Source organism: Thunnus maccoyii, chromosome 2, assembly GCF_910596095.1.
Source record: "Thunnus maccoyii chromosome 2, fThuMac1.1, whole genome shotgun sequence".
In the NCBI taxonomy this organism is placed as follows: Eukaryota; Metazoa; Chordata; class Actinopteri; order Scombriformes; family Scombridae; genus Thunnus; species Thunnus maccoyii.
The window spans coordinates 6,949,717-6,973,199 of NC_056534.1; the positions used below are offsets into that span (position 1 = coordinate 6,949,717).

Below are 23,483 nucleotides of genomic sequence, written 5' to 3' on the forward strand. Positions count from 1 at the left end.
TGCAGTCACTGAAGTGAGAAGGATGTGAGCGGCAGTGAGATGCCGCCTTATATACTGTGTGAGACACACATCATCGGTAGGCGCTTCCTGATTGACCAGCTACATAAATGCAGAGTATTACCCATAGAGTCCAGTAGAGGGCTCCACCTCTGTGACATAGAACGAGGAAAAAGAGGCAGAACTAACATGGGAAATAGAAAGAATGCAAGGATCAGGCTGGATTAGGGATCTGATACAAAATGAGCATGACATTTTTCAGATAGCTCAGAGTCAGGTATAGAAAGAGAAGTGGAGGGACCATTAATAACTGAATCAATTACCCTGAATAGAACTTTAGGATTGTGGTGATTTCTGGATATTAATTTGAAGAAATAAGCCAATCTCGCATCCTTAACTGCTTTCTGATAAATTAACATTTGGTTTTTAAGGGTGTTGTGTGCTCTTTTGGACTTTTTACCTACCAATGAGGTTCAGGTTTTCAACAGTGTTCTACCAGGGAAGGTTATTTGATTTTTGTTTCCTAGTTTTAAATGGTGCAATTTGGGCGAGGATGGATAGTCACTGGTCGTTTATTGAATTTAACAGCATCTGGATTGAGAGGAAATGAAGTGGAATTGAGGGAAGATGAATTAAAAACATTACAGAATTCGGCTGCAGAACCAGCATTGAGAATGTGAGAATGTGTTGCAGGGTGGAGACTAGGAATAGAAAGCGAGTGAGAGAGAGAGAGAGAGAGAGAGAGACCAGATGAGAAATCTACGGTGTGACCTTTAGAATGTGTGGCCCCGTTAACAGATTAAATAAGGTTAAAAGAGTCTATAAAATCTAAAAAAGTGAGAGGTGAGGGAGTGGGAAGGACAAAATACATGAATATTAAAATAACCAAGAATAAGCTCCCTGTTATATTTAGGCACAACAATAGATAAAAGCTCAGAAAATAACATATTTTTAAGGCCTATAAATTATGATGCAGAGTAAAGGGGCAGTGATAAAGAACCTTAACACTTCAAAGGAAATAGAATTACCAAAAGTAAGGCGATGGCACTTAAGACCTAATTTATCAACAGCTAGACCACTCCCTCTTCCAGAAGACCTGGGAATGTGAGAATATACAAAATCAGGGGGCGTGGCCTCAATCAGGGGAACAGTGTCCACTGGTCTTGTTAATCATAAAAAAGCCCAGATTATTAGAAACAATAAAATCCACTGATGATAAAAGACTTTTTACTAAGAGATCTCATATTCCATGGGCCAAAATTGTTTGGTGACAGAGCAGAGGAAGAGGAAACGAGCATACAGCAAATAGGACGTAATTTTTTAAAAACTTATTGCAAATCACAGAGATAGCAGAAATAGAAGATGGCCAGCAGGGGGAGTAAGGGGCAGCACCGGGGGAGAGGTAACTGCTTTAGGTGAGACAGGCCAGGTGAGAGCTGAGGTGTCATCTCAAGTGTCATTAGATAAATGTGCTGCAACAACTAAAGAAAATGGTTTTAGAGATATAAGGATATACTGTAGACTGTGTATATTTATGAAATATAAACAATGGTCAGCATATTTGAGTTATTGGGCCTGGGTGAGGGAACCTGGAAAACACCCATATGAAACTTTTGATCATATGGTAATTCTAAAAATTTAAAGAAATGAGTGTTCAGTGTATAGTGTAAAAAAGGTTTTACACATCAAAATGTTGAGATTTTTAGGGCTAGCTACTAATATCATCATAGAATTCACATATTTTGTGAGCAGTCACAAATTATCATCTTACATTTCACTTTTTATTAAATGATTGGCATCAGTTCACTACACATATTGTGTAGTAGACTTCCCTGTGTCCTCCTCAACTATTGTTGTCATCCACTCAGTGATTTTCAGATCTAATTTTCCTATTCAGGGTCATCATGACATGATCTCATGTAACAGTATTGAGCATACTACACAGTTTGTAAGGGTCCCATCAGGAGACCACTTTGTGTCTGACAACTGCCAGGAAATCCTGAACTGTTTTATTTTGATTAACTCAATATGCACTTTATGTCATGTACGTAATTGCCTTCATGGCAGCCAGAGACTCACTGCTCCAGTACTGGTACAGTACACTCCTGAAGGAATGGTTGTTCAGTTGACAAGTGGCACCAATAATGTACTGCTGATCAGGAGGCATGTGATTTTCATCAATAATATTCACTTCTGCTGGGTATCATCTGACAATGGCTGAAGGGGCTGCTGTTAAATAGAAGACATGAGAGGAGAAACACTTAATTAATCCCAGAGAGACCACATGATCTCCCGCATAGCGCCCATAAAACAATAACCATCAATTAAAAAATGAAAAATAAATGTTAGAATGCACAAAAGGGGGATGACTTTCACTATTAAAACTGAAACGAGCCCACAATGTGTTACTGTATTGTAATGAAATATTCCTCTTATAGTATATGATGATGAGCTTTGAGGTTGGTTGCTTGGTACCACACTGGTGCTCAAAGGGCTGTAGCAGTCAGAGAAACAGCTGTTTGCTGGCTAGCATACAAATATACGGAGCTACTTTGACATTGTTTTTTTAAATGTCTACTTTGTAACTTTACAACACTGACAGCATCATATCTGACTAATGACCATAGTAGAGCTATGTTCCAAGTGATTTAACACTAACCGCATACTGCCTTTCAAACATCAAACAGTGATGCAAAATAACGTAACCATTTGTAATGCTTAAACCTGCATTAACTGATTTTTTGGCCACTTGGGGGCAGTGGAAACAAGTTGTGAACACAACACTGACATATCATCATCATCATCATCATCATCATCATCATCATCATCACCTTTTAAGTTGATATGGTGAATTTGTTAGCAAATAGTTATTTACACACCCAGCAGTTATGGAGTAACATTATCATTAATTTGGAGTCATGTTTCTGTCAACCTGGTGAATGTAAGTCCAATATTATCATAATAACATTATATTAATTTTCTGTTACTTGATCTCTATCAACTCCTGAAGGAAATATCTGGTTCCCTAGCTGCTAAATGCTCCACTATGTTTACCAGCTAGTCACTAACTGTCTTTTTGCCAATTGGTATAGTGTACAGTGGGTTTTTAGAGCATCACTCGCTGGTACCATCAGCTCACTGCTCGGTTTCACGATGACGTGGCCGGTGGCATTACTTCCTCCTTAGAGAGTAATGGCCCGGGTCTGCTCATAGACTTGGGAGAGGAGACACCAAGCTTGCTCCCCTCCAGTTATTTCTGTGGGAAATATGGAGGGTGACGGACACACTTATGAAGGTATTATTGGAGCAGAACACCCTGAACATCCTGGACAGGAATTTGTAGCTGTAGAAAATAGTCAGACATGTATCTATAAATCTGAAGTCACAGAGAAAAATGCTTTAGGAATTGCAAACTTATAGAATCTTCTTTTTTTCTCTCACACAAACACAAAAGAAGTTACACTTTCTCAAAGATGTCGTTGGAGGTGCACAAATCCTATTCTATGATTCTACAAATTAAGAAACTCATGAGTTCACATTCTTGCTACAGTTGGTAATGCACTTCATAGACAGGCCCATATTAAGAAGCTCAAACATCATTAGATTATTAATACCGAAGCATCAGTGTGTAAGCAGCATGTTATTGTTGTAGCTGCTGGAGGTGGAGCTAGTTTCAACTACTTTATATACAGTTAGCTAGTTTAGTCCAGTGGCCCCCAACGTAGGGGTAGGGCCCCTTACCAGATAAATCTGAGGGGTCATGAGATGATTAATGGGACAGGAAATAAGAAAAAGCAAAGTTCTGATACAAAAATCTGTTTTCAGTTTTTGGACTTTTTCTCTAATCTTTGATTTTTGGTGAAATATTGGATCTTTTGAACATTTGTTGAAATTAAACCATGTGAGATGTTTGAGGGAAAAATCACTATCTGGTGGAGCTGTTAACAACCCATAGACATCTGACTACACACTGCTTTTTTATAAGATGTCAAATGCCAAAAGGGTTGGAAACCACTTCCTCGTGATAATAGGCATAGCAGGTTTTTATTTCCTCTTCCTTTCATGCCATTTTATGCCTTCTCTGCACCGTCTCAACCTCTGAAGCTCTTTCAGTACTACTAGCCTCTCCCCCCAACTCTCAAAGTGCTGTCAGTAGATACAATAATGCTGCTTCTACAGGGAGCCAGTAGAAGTGTATGGAGATTTTAATTAAAACATGCATACTCTTGACATCTTATGACACATTGTTGCCTATCCCTTAATGTTACAGACATTATTGTGACAGAATGTTTTTCTCCTCTAGGAAATGCCACTGAATCATTTACTGGACAGACTCTACAACAGACTATCAAGTTTCCTCGATTGTGCCCCTCTGGACCTAGATTATCTAGAGTTTATATGTTCACAGAAGCTTGATGTACTCAGTGCAGTATCAAACCAACTTAAGGATCCCTCAAGCAGTGTATGATGTCCTTACTGAGGTGCATTGCCTAGTCTCTGGGCAAAATGACAAGGAAACATAGATAGCAGTTTCCCTGGAGAGGGTAAATAGTGGCCACCCAAAAGTTATAATATGTAAGAAATATGTGTCTGAGCTTCTTAATATGGGCCTGTCTATGAAGTGCATTGCCAGGCTCGTAGGGGTTTCTAGGTGGACGCTGCATAGACGTATGACTGTTTGGGGTTTCTGTGTGAGGGATCTGTACAATGACTTAACTGATGATGAACTTCATCCTGGTGTCAGCCATTCACTCCAGCAACCCACATGCTGGGTACCAAATGATGATGGGATTGCTGTGGGCACAGGGACATTGTGTGCAGTGGTAGAGGATTTGTGCATCAATGCACAGAGCTGACACGGCAGGGACTGTGTCAAGAATGTCAGAGTTGCAGTGTGTAGTACGCAGGACACACTCTGTCCCAGGCCTCAGATCGCTGATGCACATCGACACAAACCACAAACTTATACGGTTGGTTGTGTTTGTCAAATAGAAACCTATTGCAGGACTTGTTCACAATGTAGGAAATAAGGTGATAGATAATTGCACCTAATTTTCCCCCCCGTCTCAATTAAGGTACAATATGGTGATATTCAGAGGAACTGATTGGTAACTGCACTTACAGTAACATAACAAGTGTAGTTGTCGTCAACTTGAGTACTTCACCTGGTTCACTGTCCTCTGCACACACAGACACACACAAGGAGCCCTCGTTGAAACACAAGAGAGCAGTGGAGAGGATATAGCACAACCCTAAATGACAGCAAAATTCAGTAGAGACTATGTTTATTTATGTTATTTACCTAATTTATGTACACTTTTTTCATTTCAGCTCAGTGTGAGAGTCTCTACTGTGTCTTGCTGTCATTAATGGCCATGCTACTTTACTCTCCTCTACTTTGTCTCCTCTCCTCTGCTCTGAGGAGCACCAACGGGCAGGGCTCAGCCCTCCATGTGTGTGCTAGACACAGCGAAGGGAAGTGTATGAAGGGAAGTGGATACAGCGTTGGAGGCGGGGCCCTGTTCATTCCTATGAAACTTGCTCAGTCGCACATGAAGCCAAAAAAGCCACATCCTGCTGTGAAGAAATTACCTGGATGAAAACATACTGCACATGCTCTATTGGTCGCATGTGCCCATGGGGCATGCTCACTAGAGATTACCTGTTACTCCATGACTGAACAAAATTATTTTAAAGAGAAGCAAAGCTTTAATTAAAACAATAAACCTTTTCAAATTTAAAAAAATTTAAAAAAAATGAAAAGAAATTTGCAACAAATTAATGAACAGGATCTTAAACTGGTGGTATGTGGCTGGCCACGGTAGGGTCTGGGAGCAGCAGGGGCCAGTGCTCTTGCTGTGGATCATGTGCTTTCACTTCATGCACAAGCAGATCCGATTCCTCTGCAGAGAAGCCTCCTTCTTACTACCTGGCAAATGCACCATTATAAGAGCAATCCGCCAAGCTGCAAGTGCACCTGGCTTTTAAAGGGAATGGGAGATGACACTGTGATTTTTTTATTGCATGTTATTCCCAAAACGCACCTATGATTAATTAAGAGACTAAGTACAACCCCTTTGAACCATGCACCTGGTGCTACAACCATTTTTTCTGCTGTTAAACTAGCAAAAGTGGATTTAGACACACCCTAAGTGCACTTGTGCCATGCACTTCAGACTGTGTGCTTAGATTGTTAAAATAGGGCCCTAAGTATCTACAATACTGCCAATTGTTAAGGAAAAATAATTTTCAACTTTCAAAACAATCAAGAACACTTTCCAGGATGTAGGTATAGATGTGTAAAAGACTAACATGAAGACAACACTACAATAGTATATCCTCAGAGGCTTCACCAGATGATGCAAATGACGATTAAGTCTCAAAAACAAAATGGTCAGATTACTTTGGTTAATACTATGAAAAGCCTGTAGAGTTCAGTAACAAGTGATATGGAGCAGCTGCAGCCTAAATGATGGAGAAGTAAGCTTGTAACTGGAAGGTTGTCAGTGTGATCCCTCAGACCAGCAAGAAACATGAAATGTCCTGGACTTCTAAAGTCAACTAAGCAACTTGAATCCAACAGAACATATATCTGGCTTACCAAGGATAAGACAGAAGGCTAAAAGCTCAAGAAACAAGCAGGAATTGAAGATGCCTGTAATACATGCCTAGCAGAGCATCACCAAAGAAGATAAGAAGCAAATGGTCATATCTATGGGTTTCACACTTCAGGCAGTAATCAAATGCAAAGCAGTCCTAGATATAATGGCATCATTTTAGATTCCATTAAAATATCCTATCAATTGCGCTGAAATTCCTACATAGTTCACCTGTTATGGATGTAAACACTCTAAAATTAAAGATGACAAATGTACGTCTTAAGAAGTGGGAAAAAAAAGCCCTCTAAATCTTCTCTGATGTCTATTTTAATTTTTTGGCTTGGCTCATCTTCTTTGTTCCACAGCCATTGCCTTCTGTATTGATCTGCTGCCAGTTCTGGATCTATGCTTTCTAAGCTGGAAATGAAAAAGGAAAAGTTGTTTAAATCCATAATCCATGTTTCTTACTTACACCCTAGCTGTAACAAGATGTCAGAATCAACGTGGTCTGCATTCCTTGCGCACTCAGTGCACTTAAGTCAATACAGTCCACATGAGTAAATGTAAACCACGTAGACTCAGACTCAACAACACTGAGTCTATGAGTCTACGTGGTCGATACATGACCACATGGACCATGTGCACTCAACACTCAGTCAGGTTTTAATATCTTTGTGACCGGTGTTTCTGTGTTAGATGAGGTGAAATAGCTTAATGATGACTGGACTGCCAGTTATCAGATGAAGTTAGATGTTGACAGTCTGTCTGATCCATACCAGCTGCCATGAAGTTTGTTTGGTTCACCCACCGAGTTGCAGGTCACTGCCCTACTGACACTGTGTACAATGATAGCTGAAACGACCGGACTGATTCTCCGTCTCCGTACACCAAGAATGACTGCAAGGCTGGTTTGATTTACTGTGGTTCAGTACGGAAAACACCCAACAAAGATCACTTCTTTCTGAAGGCAGAGATGAGTACAACAAGTATGTGTGAGGGTATGTTTGTTCTAAGTAACATAACACCATACCAAAAGCGCTGCAGCTTTTTACTTTGTTTTTGTTTACCATGTTTTTAGTTATTCCCATCTTTTTAATCTTAATTTCAGCAATTTGTAACTATCAAAAAGGATGATAGAACCATTAGTGTAGCCTATTAGTTATGTATTCATACTTAGTATGCTGCTAGCCTGTCATCAAAATCACCCAAGGACTGTGAAATAAATCAAATTCACTGTTGGACACTAGAATAACCAGAGTTTTAAGACTCTAAAAATCAATCGCCAACATAGCGGTGTGTCCACTAACTCACACTATAAAGCTGTAAAAGTTGGTTGTGTCTAGAAGGTTACCACAGAGCTGTGATTCACCACCAAAGGATTCGAGAGATTTGTATGTGTTGTTTCTTCATTGTATGTGTTGTACAAAATAATGATATTTTATGATGTGAAAACACTGTGGCTAAGATCTGCTTAGGTTTAGGCACAAAAACACAGAGTTAGGGAAAGACAGTGGTTTGGGTTAAAATGATCACTCTCATGAGATCTTTTGCAGAAAACTGCGAGTCTGGGGTTGTGCTCTAGACATGACCATAAAAATTGGACCGGCAGTATGGTGGCCACAACAGAGATCATGTGATTTTAAATGTCAGCTGAAAAACCTCTATAATGTTTCCTGAGTTGATTGTTGACTTATGTCTGTGTGATCTGATTTGTCAGCCACATTTATGTTCCTCCTTCCAAGACCTGCTTGCAGGAGCATTGCCTCTTTGTTGGGTGTTTTATCTGTGTTTACTGGTTGCAGACAGAACTGCAGTTCCATAAACCTTACCACTGACATGCATAGAGGATCTGCTGACTTCCTTTTGTATTTCTGGCCTCCAGAATACAATAATGGGAAACATCTTGGATGAAGCACAGAAAGTTATTAATTAGTGAATATCTAAATATCAAAGGACCAATTTTTTTAAATAAATGCAACTTTTACAATATTTTACATTGTAAAATTCTACATTACCCCAAACCCCTGTAAATAGGAGCATTTTATCCACTGTCAGTTTATATACATGCAGTGTAATGATGTTGTGAATATAAATGGTGCTGCCATGTGTTTACATTTTTTAGTGGGAGTGGGGGATAACTACATGATTTTTCTAACGATCAATACAGTACCATCCTTCACTGATGCACACACATGCTGCAAACCATTTATCCTGGAAAAGTTGGAATATAGCACAAAGTATGCAACAAAAAAAAAGGCATGGATAAATGATAAGCACTGGGTTTCCTAATTTAGCTCACACTGAGCATGACCATTAAAAGGAGTCTATGTCTTATAATCTCAAAACATTCCTTAATAAATGTTTTTACGATTATAAAAAGGCTTTGAGCTGTTGAAGAGGAAAACTTCACACTGTAACTGATTTTTTTTTTATTAAGTTAAGGTAATACGACATTACCTATTCTAATCTTACTGTAACATAAAATTTGGTTTCTAATGATTATTAAAACAAGATAATTGAGGTAAAACAATTATTGCATTGCATTCTGTTTTGCAAAGATTCTCCTGTTTTGTCTTGTATTGTCCATTATTGTTTTTGAAATCCACTGTTAAAATCGTGGTTATGTTTTTTGCCAAAATCAAGCAGCCCTACTGTAACACTCACTTACATTTGCATCTCCCGCTGCACTGTGGCTGGTCTTGCAGGTCTGCTGCTGGTAGGCCCAGTAGCAGTAGGCTGAGCAGCAGTGTGCTGAGGTGGGTGAGGTGTGCTGTCCCTTTCATTTCTTATGCAGCTCAGTAGCACATGTACTGCTGACTCAATGTTTGTTGTGTTCTGGTAATTTTAGTGGGGGTTACTTGTAATTAGATGCATTTGGCAAGTGGAAGTGTGTAAAATTTGAGAGAGAGCATGTTTACCAGTAACACAGACTCACCTTTGCACAAGTTTAAAAAAAATGTATCGTAGATGATAAAGACAGGCCATATGATATATCTCTAGGGCCAAACAGACATGTCAGTGGTACTTCAATAATGCAACCTTTTAAAACCTGACATCATAAAAGTCCAAGGCCGTAGTGAGTGATCCCTGTGAGCCTCTAGAGTTCTCCTCTCTGAAGGAGTCATTCAAGACAGCTTTGCTACTTGCACTGACCTCAGCTAAGAGAGTGAGTGAACTGTATGCCCTGTCGGTTCACCCCAGCTGTTTGCTGCTTTGTGGTGACCACAGTGGTGCTACTCTCAGATCAAACCTCTCCTTTGCTCCTTAGAACATAAGGAGTTCATTTAGGTTGAGAACTATTCAGCTAGAGGCATTTTGTCCTCCACCCCATGGGGATGCCAGGGAGGCAAAACTGCACCTCTTGTGCCCTGTACGTACGTTGGCATGTTATGCTGTACACAAGGCCTCCTTTCGGCGCACTGAACAGCTGTTCGTGTGTGGAGAGGGAGCACCTAGCTAGTTGGCTTTGTGAGTTCATCTCCCAAGCTTACAGGCAGGTGGTAAGGACCCCCCCACTGTGGTCTGAGCACATTCCACACGTGATGTGGCAGTGTCTTTAGCCTTATTCAGTGGGGTGAGTGTCGAGGACATATGCATGACAGTGTCTTGGTCTACACTTTGTCCGTTCCTAAGGTTCTATCTCTTGGACATAATGGGCTCCTTTTCAAGGTCTGTGCTTGCAGGTGCGACTCAGGACTTGTGAAAAGGATGGTGTGTGTGTCATCTGTGGGACACCTCACCCCCCCGGGCAATTATACACCCACATTCTCCCGTGATCCAAGATAACTCAGGTAATGACTCGGGGAATGGGGTGTACAGGGTGTCTGGCATTTGACCTGTGACCCTTGCGAGCTTAGGCCATGGTTTCATCAAATTCATGTTCATGCTACTGGGTTGAGCCCCCTACTGCTCCACTTAAGCAGCTGAGTTTATAAAGTGGCAGGAGGGCCACGGCGACTAACCTATAGCTGGTTTGGCTCAGTGAGGCAGTGTGATGACATGTCGCAGCAGGGCGAACATTCATCAGGCAGAGCCTGTGTGAGATAGAACAAAGGTTACGACATTTTAACCCTAGCTCTATAACCAGATTACAGCTTGTCCAACAGTTTAGTCATCAGAGCCTCAAAAGCCTGCTGAGCAGACTTCAACTGTACTGGAGTCTCCTCAGGGTGCCGCTGTCTGGCTTCTTCTGACTCTCGCAGGAATTTCATCAATTCATCATCCACCCTTCTAAGGAGACATCGGTGTGGCAATTGGTGTTGCTGGGCTACATGCAGTATCAGCAAATGCTGTGACACTGATACAATGTCCTGGTGCCTCAGGTCTGCACCCCTCTAGCCCCTCTGTTGTCCCAATAGCAGGGAAGGCCACATCATGTTGCCCTCCCAGAAAGTCATCCAGTTATCTCTGAATAAAACTGGAAGCATATGGCTACTTTTATTATTATCTTTCACTTTTTGTATGCATCAACAAGCCATTTCCTGGCCACCATATAAGGGCAGAAAGACTGTGTGAAATGGCTGCCAAACTTTTCTGCTGCATCTTTCCATAGCTGTTTTTTATTGGCCTTGGCAGATTTTAGCTGTGCATTCAGGTCTTTTAGAGTTTTTGGGCTTTATGTGGCATCAGTGGTCTCCTGTCTAAAACACACATAAAAGTAACAGGTTAGCATGCACAACATTGTTAACATTATTACTATTCTTATTATTATGATTATTATTATTATCTAACCTGTTATGGTGTGAAAGTCTCCAGTTCCAACCATGTTTGCCATGAATGTGAAGTCCTCATTCAAATAGTACGTGGTGGAGTCTGCTGCATTGTGGTATAATGGACTGGGGAATGGAGTGCTCCTTTGGGGATCCGCGAAATGTTCATGTTCAGGTCCAAATAAACTTTTAAAAAAACACACACACATTATTAACACCACAGCAATGATAAAGCTCTGGGAAAGTTAATCCAGTCATTCATTTACCTCATTTATTTATTTATTTACCTGAAAAAAATATTTTGGAACAATACAGTAGGCTACCTCTCCATGTTCAAAAGTCAGTCACAGATAAATTGTACACTATTTCAAAACATTTTCCACATAACTAAAGACGTGATTTTCGACTTCCAATTAGTTTTTGAAAAATTTTATTTCACGGGGTAGGTGAAGTGGGGTTTGCTGTATTACTGTTAGTAATACCAGTAGATAACAATGCATTACACCGTATTTTGTGCATACAAACACTGTGGCAACATGTCCACAGATACTGTAAAAGTTGGACACTACTGTGTGTACTACTGATTTAATGAGACACAAACAATAATAAGTATATTACTACAGCTTTCACTTACTGTAGATGTGCAGAGCAGCCATCTTGGATTTTGAAGACAAGGTTGGTGAGGTTCTTCTGACTTTCCGAATCGGATATCCAACTATAGGGGGCATTCCAGTTGAAATTTCCAACTGGGAACTCAGAAATTCCTACTTCCCTTTGCAAATGGAGTGCACCATAAGACTGCACTGGTGATCTGTCATTCTCATTTAAAAAATAAATGAAAGCCACTGAAGACTGTATGTACAAGGAATCATATGATATAGTAGTCTGATATGTAGCACACAAGGGATTTAGCATTAGCAATAACAAAACTGGGAGAAAAGATGACAAAAAAACAAAGAACATTACTATTTTGAAATGGTGCATGTCTCAGAAAGTCCATGAGAGAAGTATTGTGTAATAACAGAAGTGCATCGTTTCATGAAATGGCACTAGAAACCAGGTCCCATGGTGGAACTTATACCCACACATTCACACAGACACGTCTGGAAACTCGTCTATCTCCAGGAACTAAAAGCTCCCTCATAAAAGACTAATTTGGCCATTACTGCCCTTGGCGGAGCAAGGCGATAAGACGGGTACGCATGTGAGTGGCTAACATGCTGTAATGATTTCTGAGGCATGATGGCGGAAAGATGGCTTCCTCAGGGGTTGTGGAATGGCTACAATGCTACAAAACATGGATATCACATTATTGAAACAAGAGTCTGAGGAGGCTGGCTGGTTGTAAGTCCTCATCTGGGAGGAGAAGCTGGAGAAAGAAAAAGCAAGGCGGGGAGGATGAAGGAAAGGAAATGGAGGGAGCCAATCCATCAAGAGAAAGGGGTTTGTGTTTTTGTGCAAGCCTATGCATGAATGTCTGTATGTGTGTGTTTTTATGGAGGCGTATCCTCTTAGGAGAGGAGAACTCTGGGAGTAACTCTGGGAGGATGAGAAAGCGGGAGATCGAGAGAAGGCACAGAAGAAACAATCGGTAAAAAAATGACAGCAACCATTTGTGTATGTGTGTAACTGCGCACATGCATGGAAGAGTGAGTGCCTTTATGTGTGTTAGCAGCTTACTCTCAGTAGAAAAGACGACTCTCTGAGGGGAGACTGAGAGGTAGAGACAAGACAAAGCAAGGCAGGTGATGGAAAGTGTGTGTATGTGTGAAGGAGGGGTAAAGTCTATCCCCATAAGAGAACTAAAAAAGAAGAGAACAAGAGATGGAGGGGGAAAAAGTAATGTAAGAGTTTTGGCTAAAAGTAAAGAGAAATCCCAAAGTTAAAGCATGTTTGTGTGAATATTTGCATGCATGAGTGTTACAGAAGCAGCTTTGCAGTACATTAATCATATATGAAACATTTCCACAATTATACATTGCCTCGGTGTAATTCTAATTATCCATTCGAGGACGGCAAGGACTCACCAGTTCGCCGCAGGGCTCAAATCAAAGACGACACTGAGAGAGGCGAGAGGAAGGGGAGGAAGGCAACGTAATGAGGAAGCAAAAAAAAAAAAAAGGTAAGTGAGAAGAAGAAGAAGAAGAAGAAAGCAAAGAAAACAATGTGTTAGTTAAATGTTAATTAACCAGAGACAAAAAAAGCAACACATAGGGCACCGCATTATGAAAGCGAGGATGAAAGAAAGGGGAAGTATTCAGAAACTAGGGGAAAATGACTGAATGCATTCAAAACAAATACATGAAGGTGGGGAGGAAGTGAAGGCGGCAGGGAGGCTTAAGGATTAACCTATTAACGCAGCAGGTTTGTCATGCTGTAAGCCTCTTAGGAGGACCTTTCCGAGCCGAGAGGCGGTGAGAATGTCAATTTAGGCACTTTCTCTGCTAGTAATTACGCTCTATCTCTGGGCTAACGGCTTATTTTGCATGCGGACGGACAAAGAAAAGATATTAAAAAAGAAAAGAGATTCAGGCAGAGAACATACAACTACAGTCAGAGGCAATACAGTTGCTGTCTAGTGTAAGTATATATAGGATGTGACGAGATAAACTCCTCTTAAATTCTCTATTTTTCATCTTAAGTACAGTACTTCTGCAGCCCCTCTCAACTGTTGGCTTTTTTATCATTTCTTTTTTGAAGAAATCTTGAAGTGTCAAACTGCTATATTGGAGCAAATCAAAGAACAAAAAAGAAAATTAAGAGTTTTTTTATACGCTGCACTACTAAAGCAGATGTGCCTCTTTAAACCAAAATTGCAGACAGATGACAGAAATGAGATATATTTAGGATTTATGCAGAAACTTCACTGCAGTTTTTTTGTGTCTGGTTTAATTATGCTACTTTTATCTTTCACAGACCGTAATGTCGTAAATTTTGTTGAACTGATCTGTCACTAAGCACAATAAGACTCAGGGCTAAGTGATTAATATCTTCCATATGTGTTTGGAATATATAGATATACTTATACATATAGTATAGATTTATGAAAAGACATTATAACTTGTTGATGCAGTCGTTCCTTGGCCAGTGTGAGCCAAGATAAATTACTAGCCTACATCAATGAAAAATGTTTATACAAGGGAGACTGGTGTGGTAATGCAACAGGATGGTAATGATATGTCAACCTTTGCAGTTGATAGATAAATAAAGTTTTTCTATTTGCCAGAAAACAGTCATTATTCTTGTCTGAGCAGGTTCCAAGGTGATTTTTTGGCAAAGCCTTCCCTGTATGTTTTTATGTGTTGTATTCAATGTGAAATTGTGACTCAAGGTGTGCTCCAGAAAGGTAGTGTTTTACTTCCATAAAGTCGGGAAAGATACAATTCTAGTATAATAATAATAGTAAGAAGAAGAAGAAGAAGAAGAAGAAGAAGAAGACATTCCATAGATCAAATATTAAAAAGTAAGTGCCTTTTAACCCAACAAAAGCTCAGGATAAAAAATGTTCTTGACCTACTAGCAGCAGGGCTTATGTCGATTACAAATGTGAATTACACACCAAATATTACACATCAAATATGGTATGGCTATGACTTGTTAAATTTCAAACGCAAAATGCAACCTAAAGGGGTTGCTAGAAAGGCTGCAGACTTTAAAACCCATATTGTGCAACTACTTGTGTTAAAACCAAAACAAGACAAGAGCCTACACTCATGTCAGGTAAAAAAAAAAGAGGTCTGGACCAAACATTTAACCCTCCTGTTATGTTCCGGGTCAAATTGACCTGTTTTAAAGTTTGAAGATCTAGGAAAAACAGTTAAAAGTATTTTTTCAGTATGAAACTTCTGTTTGCCTTAATTAGTGTAATCAACATATAATATGAAAATGGTTCATCTCACATATTTGCAACCACCCCCTGCATGTTTATATCACATAGATACTGTTCGGGTCAATTTGACCCAGCAGTCAAACTGGAGGTAAAAGGGTGTCAGAAATGTCAGATTATTTTTTTCTTTGCAACTGTGAGACATATTTCATCCCAATCACACACACACACACCTGGACAAACACACACACACACGTTCATATTGCGATTGCTTGTTTGTTGTATTGTTGTATTGCGATTTTGTTCCTTTCTGGTTCACAAACAGTGCATGCATGTAAAACAAAATTTAAATGTTATGTTTCAATGTTATGTAAAACTATTGTGTTTCATATGTTGGTCTTTCAAAAGCAATAAAGTGGTGAAACATTTAAAAAAAAAGTTTGAACATGCATTTTTTTAAATGAAAAACGAGTGAATTATCCTAATTGAACCATTACCTGTTAGAGGTAAGGAACACCATTGCACTAAATATTGATAGGATAGTTAGTAATGGAGTTAGTAATGAAATATTCACACTGCTTGTTAGGATTTTTTTGGTTTCCGACATCTTTTGGATAATTAAACATGCACTGGGTCAAATTGACCCGGGAACACCATTGTTGTTCCTGACAAATGAACATAACAGGAGGGTTAAGTCATAACTGCAAGACAAAACACAGACAGTTCTGGCTCACAGAAGTTTACTTCATCTCTTTTATTTATTTCCGAAAATATAAAACAGTTGGTGAAATCTGTCGGTGACATACAAGAAGTTATTGTAATGCTGGCTGGATGAATAATGTGTGCAATTCATCTTACAGAGTGTGTGTGATGGGAAAAGGTTGTTTCATAACCCCAATGTCACACTCCGATGCACCTTCCCTCTTCTCTTTCACACAAACATCCAAGCCAGGTCGGCAAACACCCTCACCCCAAACAGCGCCGATGATATTGTACTTCTAAATATAACATCACATTTACATACTGTGTTTATTTGTAATTTAATATTTGCATAATGTCTCATCTGTAATGCAACATTAACATTCTGGTTTAGTTGATACTGTTTCATGCATAATTGTTTGGCTTTTATGTGTTGTGCTTTCACTGAGGAGTCATGTCAAACAGAGTCTTCTGTATAAAATTAACCTTTTCTAATTAGTTTATAAGAACATTCATAACTCATCAAAATGCACGTTGTTCAGCTCGTATTTGCATATTGGGAACACCCTGTCAGTTATATGTGATGTATCATGTATGATATATCACATTCAAGGTGATTTCTAAGTCATTTTTATTGTCTTACATTTTACTGTACATTGCAGCAGGTGGATGAGGTTTACCATAACGTATAGTGTCAATAATGAAGATAACATTTCAACTTATCAAATATTTCCCTGTGGTTTTAAAAGTTTTCTACTATGCATTGTGTTGTGTAGTAAATTACTTCTATTTCTCATTAGCTATGACAAACCAGACGGAGTACAGATGGTTGTCAAATGGGAAAAAAAACAACAAAGTGTCTTAGTGCCGTGTTGTTTAACCACAAGCCTGCAGAACAGCTTCAGTGCTCCTTGTCATATTGTACAAGTTTCTGGAACTTTCCATTCTTCCAAAATATATTCGCTCATTTGGTGTTTTGACGATGGCGGTGGAAAACATTCTCTAATCAGGATGTAACCTAATATAGAAACATCATTCAGATATGAACAGATAATGTACTTTGAACATCTTCCTACTTGCCCGTCAAGCAATTTGCACACTTCGGAAATTGAACTCACTCTTTCCAGTGATAGCGGTATCTGCATAAATCTGCTTAGAAATTTAAGATCTTGCCTCATGATCATCGGATTCAGACTGTTTCTTCAGAATCAAAAGTAAGCCAGGTGATTGCTGTCTGTACATCCATAGGTGCAAACAGGAACTACTTGCAGCTAACACAGCATGACTTCCCATAGAGCAAATTCACCGAAATGTAGAAGGTTAATTCTTTTTGCGATGTGACAGGTGGAAAATGTCGAGCTGAAGTTAAGGACATCTTGGAAGTGCAAACGCTTTCCACTGCAGCCTCATTACACACTGTGTGTGAAACAGGACATTCTTCACTTTTATATATATTTTTCTTCTTAAATAAAATAAGCAAATTACCTGCAAATACATTTTTACTCCATATGAATATTATTTGAAAAGGGGTTTGCTTTATTTATGCTAAATTATGGGAGTTATATGGTAGAGGTGGTACAAGAGGCTTGTCCATGCTTGGTCAGTTTCAACTTGGTTGTGATGCATAAAGGTGGAACGACTTATAGGTGTGTGTGTGTGTGTGTTCATGTCATGATCTTGTGCTGTGTGTCTCTGTCTCTTTCTCGATATTTTTCTCTCTTTCAATCTCTGGAACACACAGTGCATACTCACACCCACTGTCACAGTTTCTCTCTAGTGGTATCACAGTTTCTTTCTCATACACAGAATGAATCATTTTCAAGCATGATGGAACGGCCTGGATATTGATTGTTATCCAGCTAAGGTTTTATTACAGTCAGAGAAGCTTTAGGTAATTTCATCTTTTATCAGACTCTGGCAATAACCAAGCGCATGCAATAATATCAACAGGTCACTGTCACAGCTCACAGTGACCTGTGTGTTTCCTACAAAATATGGGAATACAGTCTACAGCATACAACTCAATCAGGCTAAGTAAAGCATCACACCTAAAGACTACATAAAATGTAAATCGCTGAGATTACTGCTTAATGCATAGTTTGATTTTCTATATCAAAATACGGTCTCCATCTATGTAGATGGATAATTACCTGTATTCTGTCAAATTGATGCAAAACTAGGGGGTGCCATTATGAAACCAAGCATAAAACCAAACCAACCAAATATAAATTTCTGCCTTTTGGTTTCTCAGACGAGAACACAGGGCATGTGATTTACAGAGCAGAAATGTACGCTGCAGCAGACAAAAAAAAAAGCAATTTAATTTCAGTGGGACATTAAGGATGTCTGAGATTGAAAACCCTCATAACAAACCCTGCCCCATGACCAGTTGGTTACAATAAAAGTAATAAAACATGCAGGAACCACCGGGTAACATCTTCTTCAACCTAATTTAATAAATCCCTTTTAGACTGAAATTCAGATCACCATCAGACTTTCTTTTAGAATTTCTATTACCTCTGTGCAAGGTCAAGTAGTCACAGAAGACATATACCAAACATTGCAAGGCTCAAAAAAAGAAAGGCCAACTAGACACATTTGTTTTTAGAGGAGAACTGCCCTCCAAATAGAACTGTTTTCAAGGTAAAAATGACCTGCACCACCAATCACAAAAAAGATACAAAGGTAGAATGGGTGCAGGTACAGTGTGGTCACCCTGTGCTAAAGGGTAGTAACTGCATCTTGAAGATGTTTAAATACAAATATTTGATACCAGCAATATGCATGTTACAAATGTAGTTAAGTTACAGATTACCATGTGCTAATTTCATAGTTGGTGTTAATATTGGTCCAATGCTATGGGGGAAAAAAACAAACACTGGATTTGCTAACAAATATACCCCGAAACATCATCTAAATACTAATACAACTTATGTACAGTATATCCACATTTTATGTGACATGCGGAAAGTAAAATTAGTGACAGTTACCGCTCCATTTTAGCATTAGTGTAGTTTATGTTAAAAGGGAGGTATTATGCTTTTCCTTATTTTCAGACATATATACAATGTCACAATATCGGATATTCATGTTAAAAGTGGCTGACGTGTCAAATAACAAGGTAAACGTATGTAGCAGTAATCCCTGTGAGCAAAAAGCAGCAGCTTCAGACTGCTCTGAACGCTCGGTTTTCAATGTTTTTTTCTACTTTCAGCCCAAGCTGATGTCAGTTCAGATTTCTTTATATGGACATCTGCTATGTGTACAGCGCGCAAGTTCGCTGATCCGCTCCGTGAGTAGTTACGCCAAGCCACGACGCCATTACACAACACAGAAAAGTAAAATAAGTAGTTTACCTGTTGGAGGTGTGCTGGTTGTCTGCAGCTCTTCATAAAACATCATCATCACTGTGGCTGTTTCTGCTTGTACTATTCCTCCCTGCATTATGTCTAACTGATCCGCTGAACACATAACTCCAAACAGCTCCATATGTTTCATATGTGTTTTGACTGGATTTTAGTGCCGCTAACGAAGCTCCACTAAGTCAGTGAGGAACACGTTTTTACTTCCTGTAAATTCTTCACAATAAAAGTCTTCAATTAGTTAGTCATTTAAAAGCTTTTAATTTGAATAATAACAAAAACAAAACAGTATATGTATATGGATATTTTTCAAGGTCAAAGTTTTGACACTAAATTGAATATCTTGAGCCTCTGTTCAAGAAATTTCAGTTTGCTAGTCATGGGATATACTCAATTTAAGTACTTTTTTTGTAGGTTAGAATTAATTTTGTGAAAAAGATTTCATCAGTGAAAGGCAGCTGCCTTATTGCAAAACTAAGTCGTGCTGTGCACTCTTTATTTACTAATTTAAGTATTTGGCAAATAATTTTCTTTTAATATGTCATAAGCTAAGGGCATATGTGCAACTAAAACAAAAGTAATAAACTGGGTTATTCAAGATGGTGTGTAGATGCTTTCTCCTGAAACTGGTTTACTTCAATAACCTGGTTAAGAACAGAACTCTGAATCCAGGTGAACTAAGCCACACTGTCTCTTCCTCTCCTGTGCCGGTGTAACAGTCTCTTTTGTTGCTGTTGTTGTTATAATCCATCCTTGTCTCTCTTAATGTCAGCTCTGTTGCTTCCTTCCTTCTTTACGCCCTCTTTGTCCCTCTTCCCTAATTTCCATTTTGTTGTTATTACTCTGAGACATCCTCAGTCCATCTCTTTCTTTTTTTCTTTTGGTTTTACACCGATTTCAATTTGACTATAAACATGTTCTTATCTGTAACAGCCCAGGGAAAGAGTTGCTTGGAAATTGAGCGTGATACCAACTAACTCATGTGGAACAATGTCACTCTGTTATTAACTAATTCTCATTAACTAAATCTAATTAGCTTGATTCTTCCAGGCTACACAACGTAAAGAATCAATTCAAGTTCATTATTTTGATGTTGTAAAATATCATTTTGTAGCCAGGAGCATTTTCTGCAAAGAGAAAATATATTTTATTGAGTTTTTTTAAATTATTGTTGTTAGCTTTATAGTAGGCAGGCACATTGACTTGTTTTTGTAAACATCTAACAAGAGCCACAGACTTGTGCATGTGCTGTTGAATTGATAAGGTAATGATGAGCAGGTGTGCCAGCCGCAGGTTGATCAGGAGCAGGAGGAGGAGGCCGTGACCATGGACACCCAAGAACAAACACAAACACAGAGAAACAGACAGGGAAAAAACAGAAACAGAGAGAAAACACTAGGATCATGGTGAGATCCATGACACTCCTGTAGCCGGGTGTGCTTTGCATACTGTGATGCGAATAAGCAAAATCAACAGTTGCAAGCAGCTAGTTGGATAATGACCTGACTGGCTGGATATCTGACCTGGACTACCAACAAAATATGTTGCCTTCTTTATATTTGGATATGATCTTCTTCATAACCTTACTTCCTGTGTTTACATTCTTGCTCCTCCACCAGACACATATGAGACACCAACGAGTGGAGTGAATGTTCTCATGTGCTAGTTCATTTCATTGAGATCACCCAGTGCCACAGAGAGCGTGACAGTGGACAGAGGAATCTGGCAGAAAAGCATACACTCAAGCAGCAACTTTTGCCTTGGTGCAACCCAGTAGCCTGTACCCTGTAGACTTGGCATAAAATCCAGTCTAGAAGAAGCACTACAGGCATTTAGCTTCACCCTGTCTTCAGTTTATTTCATCTCAGTACTACTAACACAACCCCTTGCATTTTTTTCAACACAGTGCTTTCAGTTTTAACATGGCCTTTGCAAAACCTGATATATATTTAGACTGTTTTATTGGCAGACTGAGATCGACCATCCTGAAATAACTTCAACAATCTCTTCATCTAAACCATCCACCTGTCTCTTAAACTCCATCCAACTAGGCTGCTTAACAAAGTCTTACCCTTAGTTAGCACTTCTTTACTAGATATGACCAATGTGTCTTTAGTAACAGGCTATGAACCACAGTCCTTTCTTAAAAAGCCTACTCTTGGTTCAGGCGTTTTAGCCAACTATAGACCTATATATAACCTTCCCTTTCTCTTTAAGATCCTTGAGAAAACAGTTGCCAATCAGTCCTGTGACTTTCTACATAACAATAGTTTATTTGAGGATTTTCAGTCTGGATTTAGAGTGCATCATAGCACAGAGACAGCACTGGTGAAAGTCACAAACAACCTCCTAATTGCATCAGACAAAGGACTTCTCTCTGTACTTCGTGTTGCATTTGACACCAGTGACCATCACATCCTATTACAGACACTGGAACATTTAATTGGCATTAAATGAACTGCATTAAGCTGGTTTAAGTCCAATGTATGCATTCATGTACCATTAATGAATGTACTAACTTGGTTTCTTCCCTGGAGTTTTTGTGCTTTCTCGTCTCACAGGTTTCTATGGATCATGGTCGTGGGCCACCTGGTTATCGATCACACCTAGAACCCAGGTCTGCTCGAGGTTTCTTCCCATTATAGGGGGGTGTATCCTTGCAGCTGTCGCCAAGTGCTCGCTCATGGGGGATTGTTGGGTCTCTGTAAATGAAAGAGTAAGGTCTAGTCCTGCTCTGTGTGAAAAGAGCCCTGAGATAACTTCTGTTGTGATTTGGCGCTATATAAATAAAACTGACTTGACTTGACTACAGAAAATCATGTCATTCACCATCTCAGCTCAAACAAGTTTTATTCCCTTTTGGTGTCAAACTTCTACTTTTTCAACCCATAACTCTCCAGCCATTCCTCTTTAGCCATTCGTACAATGACATAATCAGAACAGGAGGTCGTAGCAAGGATAGCATGTAGAACATAGCCTTGAGCGGTGAGGGTGGTGGGGGTGTGGGGGCATTTATATTACTGCTGCACGAGCACTGTGTGACTGTGCTGGAAAAGTGAATGTAGAACGCAGGCTGCATTCTGACAGTGATGCTATTTAACACAATCATCTGCCCTCAGGGCCAAAGGTCTGTCCACATTATGGTGAAGTGGTGAGTGCAAGCCAAGAGTAGTGTCTGTGGTTATGTGTGCATATTTACACACCAACCTTGCATTTATATTCCTGTGTGTATGTTTGTGAATGTTTAAGAGTCCATTGTGTATGAAAATACATATTTATGTGCTATATATCCACCGCATCTATATTCCTCCATATCTGTGAATGTGTGCATAAGGGCATAGCAGCGGTTACACTCTCCAATTCTATGTGAAAAGCTACTTCGATTCAGTGAAAAGCAGGGGTCGGGTACAGTCAGCCAGAGATGATTGTTGTTGTGAGTCTCACAAATGCTAAATGCTGGTTCTCCCATCTCTGAATGGTGGATGGCAAAAAAGCTAATTAGAAGAGAGGACAAGGAATCGAGGAGGAGGCAGGAGTTTGAGAGACAGAGAGCAAGAGGAAAGCAGAAAGGAGGAAGAGTGAGAGAAAAAAAGTGGGAAAGGTGTTATTTTTAGTTTAACCTTGTGAGCTTTTGTGAGTCACAGAGCTGAAGCAAAGGCCAAATGGCTGCTGACAAACTGTCATGCACAATTTTGGAGTGCAGTCAAATGTACAGTAAAAGTACACAGGCGTATTACAGCTAGCTCAATTCTCACCTGCAACTATGAAAAGAGCAAAGCATCTCTGGAGACTTCACTCTTTGGTGTTTGCAACACAATTAGAAAAAGTGCTCTAATTAAAGCAGCAATGGAAGTTACATTGCCCTACCTGTTTAGTGAAGTAGGTTAGAAGGGGCTTTTTGTGCACAACACACCTAAAGACTCACACATTTTAATTAGATGTGTGTGGGGGGGGGGGTTTCAGTCAGTTCCTCCGAGGTTGTTTGTGTTTATTTGGACATGTGTGTTTGTGTGCAAGTGTATCTCAGAACAAATTAAAACATTCCAGCAAAGTCAAAGTAATCACATACATTTGTCACTGGGAAGCTCTTCACAGAAGATGACCAAACATGTGAATGTGCAGACACACACACTTTAACCCTCAGCTCTAAACTATAATACATTCAAAATGTAATTTCACTGCCTTCAATATCTGTATGAGTTAATCAGCTCTATGATATGAATGTGATTGGATCTGACACGGGTAATCAAACATAATCTGTCTCTCTTTCGACCTCTTCTCTTTTTCCATT

The 23,483-nt window shown here is 39.4% G+C and overlaps 1 long non-coding RNA gene across 1 annotated transcript; it reads right to left on the minus strand.

Annotated features, from left to right (window-relative positions):
- Positions 1–10,943: 10,943 nt before the first annotated feature.
- Positions 10,944–12,465, minus strand: LOC121887493. Its single transcript, XR_006092985.1, has 3 exons — positions 11,940–12,465; positions 11,328–11,491; positions 10,944–11,236 (listed from the first exon to the last, which is right to left on the minus strand). It is a non-coding gene; the product is annotated as an uncharacterized LOC121887493 (long non-coding RNA).
- Positions 12,466–23,483: the final 11,018 nt, after the last annotated feature.